At 44.8% G+C, this 16,528-nt stretch overlaps 1 long non-coding RNA gene across 1 annotated transcript; it reads right to left on the bottom strand.

The window, feature by feature from the left end:
• Positions 1–368: 368 nt before the first annotated feature.
• Positions 369–987, bottom strand: LOC146645958 (uncharacterized). The gene is made up of 3 exons (XR_014909014.1): positions 859–987; positions 614–784; positions 369–534 (listed from the first exon to the last, which is right to left on the bottom strand). It is a non-coding gene; the product is annotated as an uncharacterized LOC146645958 (long non-coding RNA).
• Between the last annotated feature and the right edge of the window lie 15,541 nt (positions 988–16,528).

Below are 16,528 nucleotides of genomic sequence, written 5' to 3'. Positions count from 1 at the left end.
CTACCTTCCCGGGACACCTTCCGGTAAAATAAAGTTTGTTTTCTCATACTCATGTGTGTGTTGGCTCTGCTTCTGGGTCCAGCTTGTGCGCTGAACTTCGGTTCATGACACAGTTATGCACATTTAAAAGGATAAGTGCAGCTTTTTTCACATTATCGTTAATTTAAGGTGAAAAAGTGGAATAATTGAGGGAAAAGATGATTCTTCACTCTGTCTGCTTCTATGTTGGGTTTCTGTGTTGTTGCTGTGTGGTCATCTACTGTACACTTCAGCAGAGGGTGTCACGGCCCAGCGGCACGAGGGAACAGGGATGGACACAGGTGCAGAAACCAACCCGGAAGCGAGGTGACAGAGAACAAATGATTTATTTCCGCCCACAGGTAAACAAAGGTAAAAAACAAAGCGACGCCACCACACTAGTGGCGCGTAGGATTCGTCGGTGAATAATGAGGGCGACCTAGACACCTCTAGGAGACGGCTGAACAGCGGGGGCAGCGGGGAGGTAGAAACAGGACTAGGTAGGGACCGGGGGCACTGGAATAAGAGGAGATCACGATCAGAGGGATCCAGCAGACAACCAACGATCCTCCACAGTTGAATTGAATTGCCTTACTTGGTTTCAGATGGAGGGGACAGGTGGAGCGGAAAGCCCGGAAGCGGTCGAGGCGTGGGGAGGCAGGCAGGTGAGCGGTGGGCCGGCAGGCCACGTTGTGTAAGCAGCAGGCGGCCCAGGTCCAGGAGGACGGGAGCGAGGGGAACGAGATCTCCACTCCGGGTGCTATCTCTGAGGACAAAAATAAAACAGGTGAGTCATCACACGGCGTCAGGACAAGGTTTATGATGCTCCACTGAACTAACATGGGGATAGCAGATACTCAGGCGATGAATGGTTGAGAGCGCAGGTCTGATATACCGCTGGCACGATTGCTCACAGGTGGTCAGCCAGGGAGGGGCAACCGGACTCCGCCTAAAGGAGGAGGAGCCGCTGTCTGAGACCTGCAGGTGCCCAACCAGACCATGACAGAGGGTCCATCTTTGAAGCCCTCACAGACCGAGCAGGATTTCTTCTGTTATCCACTTTTCGTCCACCTGTTTTTCAATTTGAAGTTAATATTAGATACGTCTTTATTGTCATTGCAGTCATATCTGGTACAACAGTACAACCAACCTGGAAAACTGTGCAGCACAAACACAACACAGTGAATTTTGCCTTTATGTCTGTAAGAGATGTTAAAGTAAGTTTAATTTTCCTTCAGTAACAGTAACAATGGACTGTTGTATGGATGACTATCGGTACAGTGCGGCGTGTCCACTCTGGGATAAATCCCAGCGTTGTGTTCACTGATCTCAGTTTGTGTGTCGAGGTGCTGAAGTTGTGACTGTACCTCTGACCTTTAAAAGATGGCCTTTTCAAAAAATCCTCTTCGCTTTTTACTGACAGGTAAGCACACAACACCAGTGACATTTACCTCACACACACACACACACACACACACACACACACACACACACACACACACACACACACACACACACACACACACAGCTCCTGCTGTCTCCTTACATAGCAGCTCTTACCTGATGAATGAAACCTGATACCTGGTGTTATACCAGTGAATTCACCCTGACCAGCAAGTGTTGGAGCGCAGCTGCAGGACGGGGAATCACCTCAAAATAACTCGATGGAAGCAGCTGCGGCTCTCATCGAGAGTCACAGGAGTCTTAAAGGACAAGAAGAGAGTCACAAAAGCAGGAACATCGAGTTTATTTCTTTATTATTAACTTATTATAAAGAAAAATGTAACTCCCAGTCGTGAAACAACTCAGACCTGACTGCTTTCTAATGTCCAGCAGGGGGCGACTTCTCTGAGGTCTGACTTGATAGAAGTCCAGGAAAGAAATCAGCATCTTGCTCAGCTGACCTCTGAGTTCACAGTCAAAGAGGCCACGCCCCTAATAATGGAGACTTTAGAAATATGCATGGTTTGGCGTTTCCAGCCCCAGAGTATAGAACAGATAGAGCTGGGTGTCATCTGCATAGCAGTGTAAATGTATGCTATGTCTTCTAATGATGCTGCCTAAGGGAAGCATGTATAATGTAAACAGAATTGGTCCTAGCACTGAACCCTGTGGAACTCCATAATTAACCTCAGTGTGTGAAGAGGACTCTCCATTTACATGCACAAACTGGAGTCTATTAGATAGATATGATACAAACCACTGCAGCGCAGTACCTGTAATACCTACAGCATGTTCTAATCGCTCTAATAGGATATTATGGTCGACAGTGTGCAGCATGCTTGAATGAAGGAGTCCAACAGAAGCAGCATCCACAGATGAGCATCCTGAGGATAAAGAACACAACTGTTTGAAAAGACTCGAGTAAAATACAGTCTGCTGGAGATGCAAACATGTGGAGGCATGCTAGGTTTCACTAAACTCCATCATTAATGACTGACTGCAGCAAAACAGGGATAGCCGAGAAACACAGTGAGTGAGGGAACACTGACAGAGGACAGCATCTAAAATCATTGACCGCCCTACATATCACCGCCTTTACCCAGGAGATCCCACTCAGACCCATTGTTAGAAGCATAAACTCAGCCACTTACATCTCGAAACACCTTGCTACCATCCTTGCTCCTCTCGTGGGGAACACCCCACACCACATCAAGAACTCCACCGACTTCACCGACAAGGTCCAGAAACTTACCCTGGATCCAGATGAAACCATGGTGTCCTTTGATGTAGTCTCTCTCTTCACTTGCATACCCACCACGGAGGCCGTGGAGACTGTCAGAAAACGACTACAAGAAGACAGCTCCTTGGAGGACAGGACCAACTTCACACCCGATCAGATCTGCACACTGTTAGACCTCTGCCTCACCACTACATACTTCAAATACAATGAAGGCTTTTACAGACAAAAACATGGCTGTGCCATGGGCTCCCCCGTGTCACCTATTGTAGCCAACCTTTACATGGAGGAAGTGGAAAGGAAGGCTCTTGGCTCTTTCAAAGGAAGAGTACCCAGCCACTGGTACAGATATGTGGACGACACCTGGGTCAAAATCAAGACACAAGAAGTGGAATCCTTCACTGCGCACATTAACGCTGTGGATAAAAACATCAAGTTCACCAGGGAAGACACAAAGGACGACTGTTTGCCTTTCCTGGACTGCGCTGTGCACATTGAAGAGAACGGCAACCTCAACATCGAAGTTTACTGGAAGCCCACACACACGGACCAGTACCTCCTCTTTGACTCCCATCACCCTCTGGAACACAAACTTGGAGTAATCAGGACCCTACACCACCGGGCAGAACATGTTCCCTCTAAGCCTGAAGGAAAAAAGAAGGAACACACACATGTAAAGGAAGCACTCAAAACGTGCGGCTATCCTAAATGGGCGTTCTTAAAGTCAGCAAAGAGGCACAGAAAAGAAGACCAGACACCAGCGAGGGAGAATAAGAAGGACAGACGCAACAACATTGTCATCCCCTATGTAGCCGGTGTATCAGAGAAACTCAGGAGAGTTTTCTCCAAGCATGACATCCCAGTGTATTTCAGACCCAGCAACACGCTCAGACAGAAACTGGTTCACCCGAAAGACAAAACGCCAAAACACAGACTCAACAATGTGGTGTATGCTGTACAGTGCAGCGAGGAATGCCCAGACCTCTACATTGGAGAGACCAATCAGCCACTTCACAAGCGCATGGCACAACACAGAAGAGCCACCTCCACAGGACAAGACTCAGCAGTCCATCTGCATCTTAAGGTCAAAGGTGAGCTTTTTTCTTCAGGTAAAACTTTATCCGTCGCTTCGCTAATACAGCCCGTTAATGGTTTAACTGAATGTGCTGTCTGTGCAGACGGTCCGCAGCGTTCCTGTGAATCCCCTCAAACAGCAGCTGAGGAAACATCTCTGACCTTCTCCAAGTGGCTCGTGACAAGCAGTGTTTGCAGCATTCTCATCCTCATTGTGATCCTGAACTCTTTCCTACTACATGCTGAACGTGTCACAGCAGCCCGAGAGGCCGTGTGCTTTGAATTTCCATTATTATTAAATATTAAAATGTGGCTGCACAGCCTGTGTAAGTGTGATTTCTCTCAGTAATGGATTTAATGCCTCTGCAAAATGAATGCAGCTGTGTGTGCGAGCCTTTAAATGCTCCCACGAGTGAACGATGACAGGCCGAAGGCTATTTGTCTTTAACGCACGTGCCTCTGCACAGTCGTGATGTTTAACTGCTGGGAAATCAAACCGCGTCCTCTGTGATACACGAGCCTGCTGAACAGAAACCGCTTCAAGCAAAACATGCTCTAAAATGATTGGCGAGCTGAAATCAGTTATCCATCTGTTACCAATGCCGAAGTCATGTAGCACCGCCATCGACCTGACACCGGGCGGCAGACGTGACCACGTCAGTCAGGACGTCCATCAGGAGCTTTGCCTTCAGGAGCAGATGGAGGTTTGGCTTTGGCTGCGTCTCCACAACACCACCTCTGCATGTGAATAAAGGATGAGCTGGGACTGACACACCTGTCTCACTGACTTCCCCAAACCTGCTTCATCCTGCAGCGTTGCCTCCTGCTGGTCATGAGAAACACTGCGCCTCACTGCACGACCACAATAACAAGGACAACACTGCAGTGAATGCACTAACTTAATATGTTCATGATGAACGCCTGTTTAGTCATCTGGATCCAGCTGAGCGCCCCCGTCAGGTGACCTGAGTGTGTTTTCTGCAGATGTGCTGCTTCAGGGTCGAGATTTGCCAAATGTTTCTGCGTCACTTGTGAAGCTTTAAAACCACGGGACGCCACTTTAAAGGAGGTTTTGAGTATCGCAGCTGCTTCCGTGCTGTCTCTGTTTGTGACTGCGTGCAGAACAGCCGTCAGCGCGAGTGGCTGAGGCAGTAAAATGTGTCACATGTGAGCATGGTTTAAAAATGCTCCCATCGCTGTGTGAGGGTCTAAAACAGTTTTTCTCTTCTTGGCATGATTTTTGTTCATATATTACAGATCAGCTGTAATCATGGGTGTTTATCTCAGAGGAAAAGAGCCAACACTGGACTGGATATTTAAACCTTTGTTGATTTAGCGTTCTCTTTTTTACTTTTCAATTTCAGAACAAAGAGCTCCATTAGCGCTTGAACGCTGGCCTGTTGGCAGACTTTTGTCTGAGTGTGTTTGGCGTCGTTGTCATTGAGAAAGTGAGCGCTGATGTGTTTTATGTTTCCGAGCAGCAGCTTCAGGGCACAGACTCACTAAGATTAATCTCTGCCATCGCACAAGTCATCCCAACATTTGCTCTCTGACTCTTATGGATGTTTCAATTCAATTCAATTCAATTTTATTTATATAGCGCCAAATCACAATAACATTCGCGTCAAGGCGCTTCATAGATACAGAGAAAAACCCAACAATCATATGACCCCCTATGAACAAGCACTTTGGTGACAGTGGGAAGGAAAAACTCCTTTTTAACAGGCTCAGAACCAGGCTCAGGGAGGGGCGGGGCCATCTGCTGTGATTGGTTGGGGTGAGAGAAGGGAGACAGGATAAAGACATGCTGTGGAAGAGAGACAGAGATTAATAACAGATATGATTCAGTGCAGAGAGGTCTGTTAACACATAGTGAGTGAAGAAGAAACACCCAATGCATCATGGGAAATCCCAGTAGCCTACATCTATTGCAGCATAACTAAGGGAGGATTTAGGGTCACCTGGTCCAGCCCTAACTATATGCTTTAGCAAAAAGGAAAGTTTGAAGCCTAATCTTTTTTTTTTTCTTTTTTTTTTTTGTCCCGTTTGGATCTTTAGCCATCAGAATTGTTGTCTTAAGGCCAAGAAAGATGCCAATCGGATTTATTTTACCAAGTGGATCATCATGGCCATGCCATATTGGTCCATTTGATTGACCTTTATTATAATTATGAATTTATTTTATTTTCAGTTGCTACAAACGGGACAGACATGACTGGGGGATAGGACAGGGAGAAAGAATGAAAGAAAGAGAGGGAGAGAAAGAAAACCAAAGGGGAGAAGAGACGGTGAGAAGGGGTGGAAGAGAGAAAAACAAACAAAACACCTGGATCACCTATATGGAGAAAAAAAACAGAAGAGAAAGCAAACAACAAAGAGCAACATAATAAAAAAAACGGCACCATCACAATAAACTAGCTAGCAGTAGATATCAGTAGATACTAAATATTAAACGATATTGTGCAGCACGCAAGATAGACAGCGCACAATGTGCTTTGAGGCAGCAGCCAAGAAAGCTGTAGTCCGCGTCTGTGAGTACCCGTGTGTACACCTGTGTGCATACCTGTGTGGATCAGCATGCTTGCATTCCAAAGGTTTCTCCATGTAACAATCTGCTAGAGGGTGTGGGGGGGCCACAGCCCCGTCCACCAGGGCATGAAGCAGGTATGGAGGAGATCAAAACTCCAGACATCCAGAGGCCCCCAGAACACAAGAGACCAAGGAAGACCAACAGAGGGGCAGCCGCGCCACTGTCCTAGAAAGAGCTGAGGAGAGTCCCAGATGAGGGCTCACTCAGCAGCCGCGGAGCAGAAGCCAGGGGGAGTTGCAGTGACGCGCCCGTGAGCTCCGCCGGCAGCCAGCTGTGCCTGAGTGACCGAGCCCCAGGCCGAGAGGCCGGGGGCACCCCACCTCCGAAGTGGCCCGAACGAGCCCCAGGCTCCAGGCCCCGATAACGTGTGTGTGTGTGTGTGTGTGTGTGTGTGTGTGTGTGTGTGTGTGTGTGTGTGCATGCGTGTGCTTATGTGTGTGTGTGTGTGTGTGTGTGTGTGTGAATAAATGCATGAACTAGTTTTTCAGCGTCACACTGAGACAGGATATTTCTAATTTTAGAGATGTTGCACAAATGGAAGAAAGCAGTCTTACATATTTGTTTAATATGTGAGTTGAAGGACATGTCCTGGTCAAAAATGACTCCAAGGTTCCTCACAGTGTTACTGGAGGCCAAGGTAATGCCATCCAGAGTAAGAATCTGATTAGATACCATATTTCTAAGCTTTTCAGGGCCGAGTACAATAACCTCAGTTTGATCTGAATTAAGAAGCAGAAAGTTAGCGGCCATCCAGGTCTTTATGTCTTTAAGACATTCCTGCAGTTTAACTCATTGGTGTGTGTTATCTGGCTTCATGGACAGATAGAGCTGGGTGTCATCTGCATAGCAGTGTAAATGTATGCTATGTCTTCTAATGATGCTGCCTAAGGGAAGCATGTATAATGTAAACAGAATTGGTCCTAGCACTGAACCCTGTGGAACTCCATAATTAACCTCAGTGTGTGAAGAGGACTCTCCATTTACATGCACAAACTGGAGTCTATTAGATAGATATGATACAAACCACTGCAGTGCAGTACCTGTAATACCTACAGCATGTTCTAATCGCTCTAATAGGATATTATGGTCGACAGTATCGAACGCTGCACTGAGGTCTAGCAGGACAAGCACAGAGATGAGTCCACTGTCAGAGGCCATAAGAAGATCATTTGTAACCTTCACTAAAGCTGTTTCTGTGCTGTGATGAGCTCTGAAACCTGACTGAAACTCTTCAAATAAACCTCTGCAGATGATCTGTTAGCTGTTTGACAACTACTCTTTCAAGGATGTTTGATATGAAAGGAAGGTTGGAGATTGGCCTATAATTAGCTAAGACTGCTGGGTCTAGAGATGCTTTTTGAGTAAAGGTTTAACTACAGCTAGCTTGAAGGCCTGTGGTACATAGCTGATTATTAGAGATAGGTTGATCATATTTAAGATCGAAGAATTAATTAATGGCAGGACTTCTTTGAGCAGTTTTGTACGAATGGGGTCTAAAAGACACGTTGATGGTTTGGAGGAAGTAATTATTGAAGTTAACTAAGAAAGATTAATTGGAGAAAAAGTGTCATGATCCTGGGTCTTTTGACCCAGCGTTTTAAGTTTGAGTTTATTTTGTTCATTAGGTTATCTAAGTTCATTTGTTTATTAGATTCCCCTTGTGTTTCCAACCCCTGTTAAGTCTCCCTTGTCTTTCATGTGCTTTATGTCTGTGTTTCTTATGTTGTCATATTTGCGTTTCATTATGTTTCCCATTTTATTTTGAAAGAGGTCCTGTGTTCCTGCACTTTGTTTTACTCTTCCCCTGTGGTGTTGTTATGTTCTTGTTGTGTCTACTGTGCCTTTCTGTTCCATGTTTCAGGTTCCTATGTTCTGTCTCCTCAGTCTGTTAAGTTCACATGTCTTGAGTTCCATCAGTGTTTCCTGTTTTACTTTCACAGTCTGTCCTATGTTAATGTTTCTAGTTTTGCTTCCCTTGTCTCGTCCTGCCTAATTACTCCCAGCTGTGCTCTCCTCCTGTGGCTCATTCCCCCTCGTTATCCCTCAGTGTATTTAAGCCCCATGTTTCTCTTTGTCAGTGTTGCGTCCTCCCTCATAGCTGTGTGATAGTTTCCCTGTGGCTCCTTGTGCTTTAGTTTTCCCAGTTTAGTTGGGTGGATGCCGTAGGCATCCACACTATTGAGATCCTGTTTCTCTTTATTCTTTATCCTTTATTATTCTAGTTGCTCCGTTTCTTTGCCGCTTAACTACTCCCTCAGTTTTCAGCCGATTTTTACCATTCAAACTCTAAACTGTTCTGCTATTTCTGCTTTCGACTGCTATATCTTTTGGTACTTATTACTATTATACTTTTTAAAATATTACACTTTTTTCCTTTAATTTGTCCCATTGAAATGAATGGGAAACTTCTACAATTCTGCTAAAACTTGCTTGTCTTTGAAACTTAACTACTTCCTCATACTTTCACCTAGAAACTCCATTCAAACTTTAAAACGTTCTCAGATGATTGGGCTATTCCTGTGTGATTCAGCTTTTTCATATCTGTTACCGTTTTCATGTAATGACTCTTTAAGTTTTCAGTTACAACTTTGTGATTTTTCAGAAAATACATGTGTTGCTATGGTTGCTATGCAATTAACTCCCACTGCACACTCGTCCGTTCTGAATTTTCTCTTCATGTCTGAACAACTCCTTGCTACTCGCTCAATTTCCACTCAACTTCCACAAATTATACATCAAAACGTAGGTATTTTTGCTGGCTTTAAGACAGTGTCACTATAATTATTGTGAGAGTTACGTTTTTTTCACAATTTGCCTCGAAGTGACACATGGTCTAAAAACTCCCCATTCAAAGTCTATGGGGAGGTTGTGAAACTCAGAGCTGAAATACTGAAACTGAAGGCATTTTCAAATCGTCATATCTCCTTAACGAAGCAAAGTTAAGACATGAGGCTTGTCCCTGTATATCTTCAGACACTCCTGACACTCACAATTCAAGAATTATTTTCTCACCTATTACCGTTCTGAGATGAGTTAGACTTGTTTGAGGGGTGGAAATCTGTCCTCCTCTCATTTTTCAAATTCCGAAAATGAAGCCGTTTCTTCTCTCGTCATATCTCCGCGACGGAGATACAAAGAGCTATGTAAATCGCAGTCAAAGTACACCAAAGTCCGCTGATTCACCCAGTGCAAGAATTATGCTTCTATCCCACCTAGTTTTTGAGTTACACGACGTTTTGTAACTCCAAAAAACGGCGTTTTTCGCGTCTCACCGCGATCTAATTCTGACTCCTCATCACCCTTTTTTTCAAAGCGCCCGCCCCCTTAGAGGTGGCGCGATTGGTAATGACACCGCTCTTCAGACCAGAGGTCGTGGGTTCGATTCCACCTTGGCCCACATGTTTTTTTTTTAACTACAAATTTATACACTATCACAGACCGGTAATTCATATTGATAATTTATTACAATTCTGCAAAGTTTAATGATTTTAGCAGCTTTTCTAATATGGACCTCAGATTCTGGTTAACAGTCTATGGCAGAAATACATACAAGTACACAGCCTGATGAAGCAGACAGAAGCAGTACCTCTGATTGGTTCCGCAGTTTCACCTCTTATCAGCACAAATCTCACCCTCTTCTGCTGTTTTCACCTCTTTTCTGCTAATTTGAGCTTCTGTTCCACAGTGCACTCAGCCTCTTCTGCTGTTTTCATTAGAATTTTAAGCTTTTCCACCTTTTTTCAGTTACGTGAGAACCAGTTTGGCTCAATGAGTAGCTGAAAAATATCAGCCTCTTCTGCTGTTTTAGCAGGATTTCAGAGTTCAGCTTTTTCACTTGTTTTAAGCACAAATTTCAGTTTCTTTACCTCATTTCACAACAAAGTTCTTCCTCTTCACCTCTTTTCTGCTAATTTGAGCTGCTGCTCCACAGTGCACATTTTCCCTCTCATCATATCTTTGCTTGTGACCAGAACTCATTTGGCTCAGAGGGTAGGGCATCTGTCGTGAGACCCGGTGGCAGAGGTTCGAATCCTACCTGTGACAGCTGCTACACATGTTCACTGCTTGCATGCGCTCTGCTTTCTTGACACTCTCCAGTGTGTCATTACACATACAGCCATCTTCAGCAAGCACTTCTGCTTCTACACTTCTTTTCAACTCGGCTTTTTGCTTCTTTACCTCTTTTCAGCAGAAATTATTCCTCTTCACCTCTTTTCTGCTAATTAGAGCTCCTGCTCCACAGTGCACTTAGCCTCTTCTGCTGTTTTCATTAGAATTTTAAGCTTTTCCACCTTTTTTCAGTTACGTGAGAACCAGTTTGGCTCAGTGAGTAGCTGAAAAATATCAGCCTCTACTACTGTTTTAGCAGGATTTCAGAGTTCAGCTTTTTCACTTGTTTTAAGCACAAATTTCAGTTTCTTTACCTCATTTCACAACAAAGTTCTTCCTCTTCACCTCTTTTCTGCTAATTTGAGCTTCTGCTCCACAGTGCACATTTTCTCTCTCATCATATATTTGCTTGAGACCAGAACTCATTTGGCTCAGAGGGTAGGGCAGCTGCCGTGAGACCCGGGGGCAGAGTTTCGAATCCTACCTGTGACAGTTGCTACACATGTTCCCTGCTTGCATGCGCTCTGCTTTCTTGACACTCTCCAGTGTGTCATTACACATACAGCCATCTTCAGCAAGCACTTCTACACCTCTTTTCAACTCATCTTTTTGCTTCTTTACCTCTTTTCAGCAGAACTTCTTCTGATTCACCTCTTTTCTGCTAAATGTTTAGCCTTTTCACCTCTTATTAGCACAATACTAAGCAGCTTCTGCTAATTTCACCAGAATTGTCAGTCTCTCCACCTCTTCTTTGTAAGAATCAGTTTGGTCCAGTAAGGTGAGACGCCGCCTATAGATCAGAAAGGCCAGGTTCGAATCTCGCTCAGGGCAATGTTTTTTGTTTTTTCAACTTTTTCTGCTTTTTTCAGCAGAAATCTTCAGCGTAAGGCATCCACACAGCATTTTCGCAGGAAATGCAATTTTTTCTAGTTTAGTTTAGTTTTGTATTGTTTTTCGTGTCCCACTCCACGCCAGCAATTAAGCTGTGTTTTTTGAGTTTACCTTTTGACTCTGTGAGTTTGCTTTTGGGTCCTACTCTTGCCTGCACACAGCCGTATTGTGACAAAAAGAGTCTAACTTAACATCAATGGTACTAAGAGTAGCTGTAGATAATATTACATCTGTGGGATGATTATTGGTAACTTTTTTCTCTAATGATTAAAATTTTATTTGTGAAGAAGTTCATGAAGTCATTACTAGTTAACGCTAAAGGGATGGTTGGCTCTTTGGGTCTTTGGTTGACTAATAGGCTGGTGTGAAAAATTGCTGCCACACCTCCCCCTCGGCCTGTGCTTCGAGGTTTCTGGTAGTTAGAATGACTCGGGGGTGTTGATTCATTTAAACTAACATAATCATCCTGCTGCAACCAGGTTTCTGTAAGGCAGAGTAAATCAATTTGTTGATCAATTATTAAGTCATGTACTAACAGAGACTTGGAGGAGAGAGACCTAATATTTAATAATCCAGATTTCACTGTTTTACTCTTTGGTTCAGATGTGGATACTGTATTGTTCTTTCTTTGTAATTGTTTATGTTTAAGTTGTTTGTTGCTGGTTTTTAGTTTGTTTTTTGTCTGTTTGGGAGCTGACACAGTCTCTATGGAGATGGGTTTTTTGGGGGGGGTAGCAGGAGGAGAGAAGCTGCAGAGAGGCGTGTAAGACTGCAACTCTGCTTCCTGGTCCCAACTCTGGATAGTCATATTTTGGGGGGTTTAATAAATTTGTCCATATTTCTAGAAATGAGAGCTGCTCTATCCAAAGTGGGATGGATGCTGTCTCTCCTATTAAATCCTGGATGGCACAGAAACACTAAAAATGGATAAGGCGAAGCAGCCATTATTGCAGCTGAGCCACATCTGGACTCCTGGGCAAATACTGTAAAACTGCAGCATGTCAGTAACATCAGCTTCTCCAGCACACAGAGATGGTCAAACTCCATCCAGCCATCCTGCCATTTTCCTCTGCTTATCCATTTGAGGAGTGGGGTGGAGTCTATCCAGCTGCAACAGGGCAAGAGGCGGGGTACGCCTTGTGTCAGCACTTTGGCCGACATTTGATGTCTTTTAAATGTGCTATGCAAACAAAGCTGACTCAACTTCACTTGTGTTTGTTTTGGATTTCTATCTGAGTGAAATCATTAAATCTCTGCTGTTCCAGCTTCTTGTTAACAAAGGGAAAGATGTTTGTTCTTCAGCAGATGGACGAGATTTGTTTTGATGTTTTTATTGCTTTTAGATAAGAAGAGCTCCAGTTACATAATGTGGAGCTATATCACATTAGCCTTGCTAGTAAACAGTCTATTAATAATTTGCTTTACAAATCTGCAGGAGCTGTGATTGTTATGTTCACCTGTCGGAGTAACGGACGGTGCGACAGGGTCTCTGTAAAGCTGCTCGTCTTCACTGCAGGCGTGAAAAGACCTGAGGCATCCTCAGAAGTCCAAACAAAACGCTCCAATCCTGCCCAGTGCTCTCAGACTGTTCTTTGTATGAAAGAAGGGGAAGGCTGCTGAAAGCTGCCTAACACTGCAGGACACTTTCATCCTCTCATGGAAATGATTTTACCAGCCTGCATGCAAACAGCTACAGCTGCAAATGAGGCGAAAAGCAGCAAAGATGGGGAGAAATGAGCCTGTGGGTGTTTTTCCTCCAGCAAAGACGAGTCAGAGCATACCTATCCAAGATCACTGAGTCATGATGACGCTTTCTACTAGAATTATTGAAAGGTTTTCAAAGCTGCAGAAACCAGAAGCCCGAAGCTCAAAATATGAGCATTAAAATCAGCTCCCGGTGTAGAAATCAGCAGCTTTTAATATCCCGGATTGGAAAATGGGACTTCCTAACCATCTACATGACCACAGACAGCAGCACACAGTAAGCTCTATGCAGTACAATCCCAGCAGGCGATCGCACCAAGACGTCATTCTTCTGTTTGTGTGACACATTTAAGGCATGATCCAAACATCTCAGGGGCAGATCCAGGACACCATGGAGAGATCCAGTCTCTCAGCTGACGGGGAACACCTCAGTGTCCCAACCACCGCGTCACGCTCCACCCATGTCCTGACATTAACCTTTGTGCTCACCTGCAGAGACTGGCCTACTTACAGCCGGCTGCAGGAACAGTTCTGCTCATTGTAGACATTCATGACGCTGCTATAATGAAACATATCTGGATCACTGTCCTCGGAGACGAACACAGCACACAAATTACTCGGATTTACGTGGTCATGAATGTGTGGCAGCTGGTATAGATGATAACTAATTTTCATTATCAGCAGTGAGAGCATTGCTCTGTTCTCCATGTTCTCTGTAATATCACAGCACACGGCTCAGCCACAGCTGTCAAAGTCTGGCTTCAATCACTGCCTCGGCCGTCTCTGCAACTTCAGTTCATCAGAGCTGAAACTCATTCAACCTGCAAAAAGCAGCGGCAGCAGGGCGGCGGCAGAGCGGCGGCGGCAGAGCGGCGGCGGCAGAGCGGCGGCGGCAGAGCGGCGGCGGCAGAGCGGCGGCGGCAGAGCGGCCCCACACACACACACACATATAAGCACACGCATACACTGGCACACACACACACACACACACACACACACACACAAGCACACGCATACACATGCACATGCACACACACACACACACACACAAGCACACGCATGCACATGCACACACACACACACACACACACACAAGCATACACATGCACACACACACACACACACACACACACACACATATAAGCACACGCATGCACATGCACACACACACACACACACACACACACACACGCATACACATGCACACACACACACACACACACATAAGCACACGCATGCACACACACACGCATGCACATGCACACACACACACACACACACACACAAGCATACACATGCACACACACACACACACACACACACACATATAAGCACACGCATGCACATGCACACACACACACACACACACACACGCATACACATGCACACATAAGCACACGCATGCACACACACACACACACACACACACACATAAGCACACGCATGCACACACACACACACACACACACACACAGTGACCCGTGAGCTTTATGTTCAGCTCATCTTTTAAATCTCCTCGACCTCGGGTTAGGGTTATTTGTCTTCATGCTGCTTCGTCCTTCATCATCTCTCTCTTTAACCTTTAGCCTCTCCTCCTGTCCTGGCTCCGCCTCTGCTCTCCACAGTTTCCTGTTGGACTTTTGACAGAAACATCAAAACGATGCTCGGCGCCGACGTGCTGACAGCTCGATGTTACATTTGAAGCATTTTTAATACTGAATGCAGCAGAATTATTTGCAGTTTTTTACAGACGCTAGGACACATTTCTCAATACTTAGGTCACTTTTGCAAAACACTTCACACAATCCTCCTAACTGACCGTCAGCTTGGCAAAGCAGTTCATTTCACATTCAAAATGCACTACAACTACCAAAACACTTCATTCAGGTCTCAAATAAACTCATTCTTCCAGAACACTAGCAAAGGTTGACAGCCGACAAACACACTTTGTCACCCACAAAACAATGACATAAAAAACACTAACAACATGTAGCATTACACAGTGTTTTCTTGTGTAAAACAAGGACACATCTCTGTTTATAATTTCAATATATGTTACTGGAATGAATCAGACATCATGCAGAATTCATTAATATTTGTTTATGTATTTTTATTTTTTTGCACTAAGTAATCCCAAAATACAAGAATTTGTATACACACCATCCACTGATACACATACAATAGTAATGCTAATCAACCCGGTCTTCTCCATTTGGCCACAGGTTCTCATCCACATCACATCTAATGTCATCTAGGGCAACACACCTAGGAAAGAATCTCCTGGCATGCCTGATCCATCCCAGGCAATCTTCTGCTGATATCTGCAGGCATCCAGCATTCATTGCATCCAGGAGGGACATTTGATCATGTGGATGATGGTCGTAAACCTTCCACCGCCATGAGGAAAAGAATTCCTCTATGGGGTTGAGGAATGGAGAGTAAGGTGGGAGGCTGCAAACCACTTGGTGACTGCACGGGAGTGATGAAATGCCACATTGTCCCATACAGTTATAAATGTTGGCTGATTCCTTCTCTCCGCATCCCTTTCCTCACCGAGCACAACCCTTCCATAGAGATCATGCAGGAACGCAAGGAGCCGTTCAGTGTTGTATGGCCCAATCAGTGGTCTGTGTAGCAGCAGTCCATCAGTGGATGTTGCTGCGCACATTGTGATGTTGGCACCCCTCTGGCCCGGGACATTCACTGTGGCTCTCTTCCCAATCACATTCCTCCCTCGTCGCCGTGCTTTGGCCAAGTTGAAACCTGCCTCATCCACAAAGAAGAAAATGTGGTGCGTTTGCCTGCCTTCAATCTCCATGACTCTCTAACATAAATCCACAGGGCAACATAAGCTGTTACAGTAGTAAATTTGTATAATTGTCTTTGTGTGTGTTTGGTTTTGTTCAAAAACAGATCTGTATTCTGATCTTACCTGGACATACTGGTTCCTGAGTTGCTTGACATGTTCAGAGTTCCTCTCAAAAGGCACAGTGTGCAACTGCTTCATCCTGACCTGATGTTTTTTCAGGACTCTAGAAATTGTTGTTACGCTTACACTGTGAATATTTGCGAAGGTAACGTTGTCTGCCAAGACTCTGTGTCTAATTTCAGTGAGTTTTATCCCATTGTTTCTGATGACCATATCAACAATGGCAGTTTCCTGCACATCAGTGAACATCCGTCCTCTCCCTCCTGTGTGAGGTAACCGTTGAGTCCTAAGCAGAAATGCAACAACAATTACACAAAAGCTTATTTACTTCTGAAATGTGCAAATGCCCCTGCAGAATACAAGTTACCTGTTGGTTTGCCGGAAAACTCTAACAATAGATGCCACTGTAGAGCGTTGCAGATTTGGCTGCACTCTCTGACCAGCCTCTCTCATTGAGTGACCATGATTTACTACATGATCAGTTACAGTAGCTCTGATCTAATCTGAGACTACAGCTCTTGATCTTCCTCTT

Source organism: Rhamphochromis longiceps, linkage group LG20, assembly GCF_057381845.1.
Source record: "Rhamphochromis longiceps isolate RC_006_pf linkage group LG20, R_longiceps_female_GT1.1, whole genome shotgun sequence".
NCBI lineage: Eukaryota > Metazoa > Chordata > Actinopteri > Cichliformes > Cichlidae > Rhamphochromis > Rhamphochromis longiceps.
The sequence above is the reverse complement of the archived record's forward strand: the minus strand, read 5'-3'. Positions and strand labels throughout refer to the sequence as shown.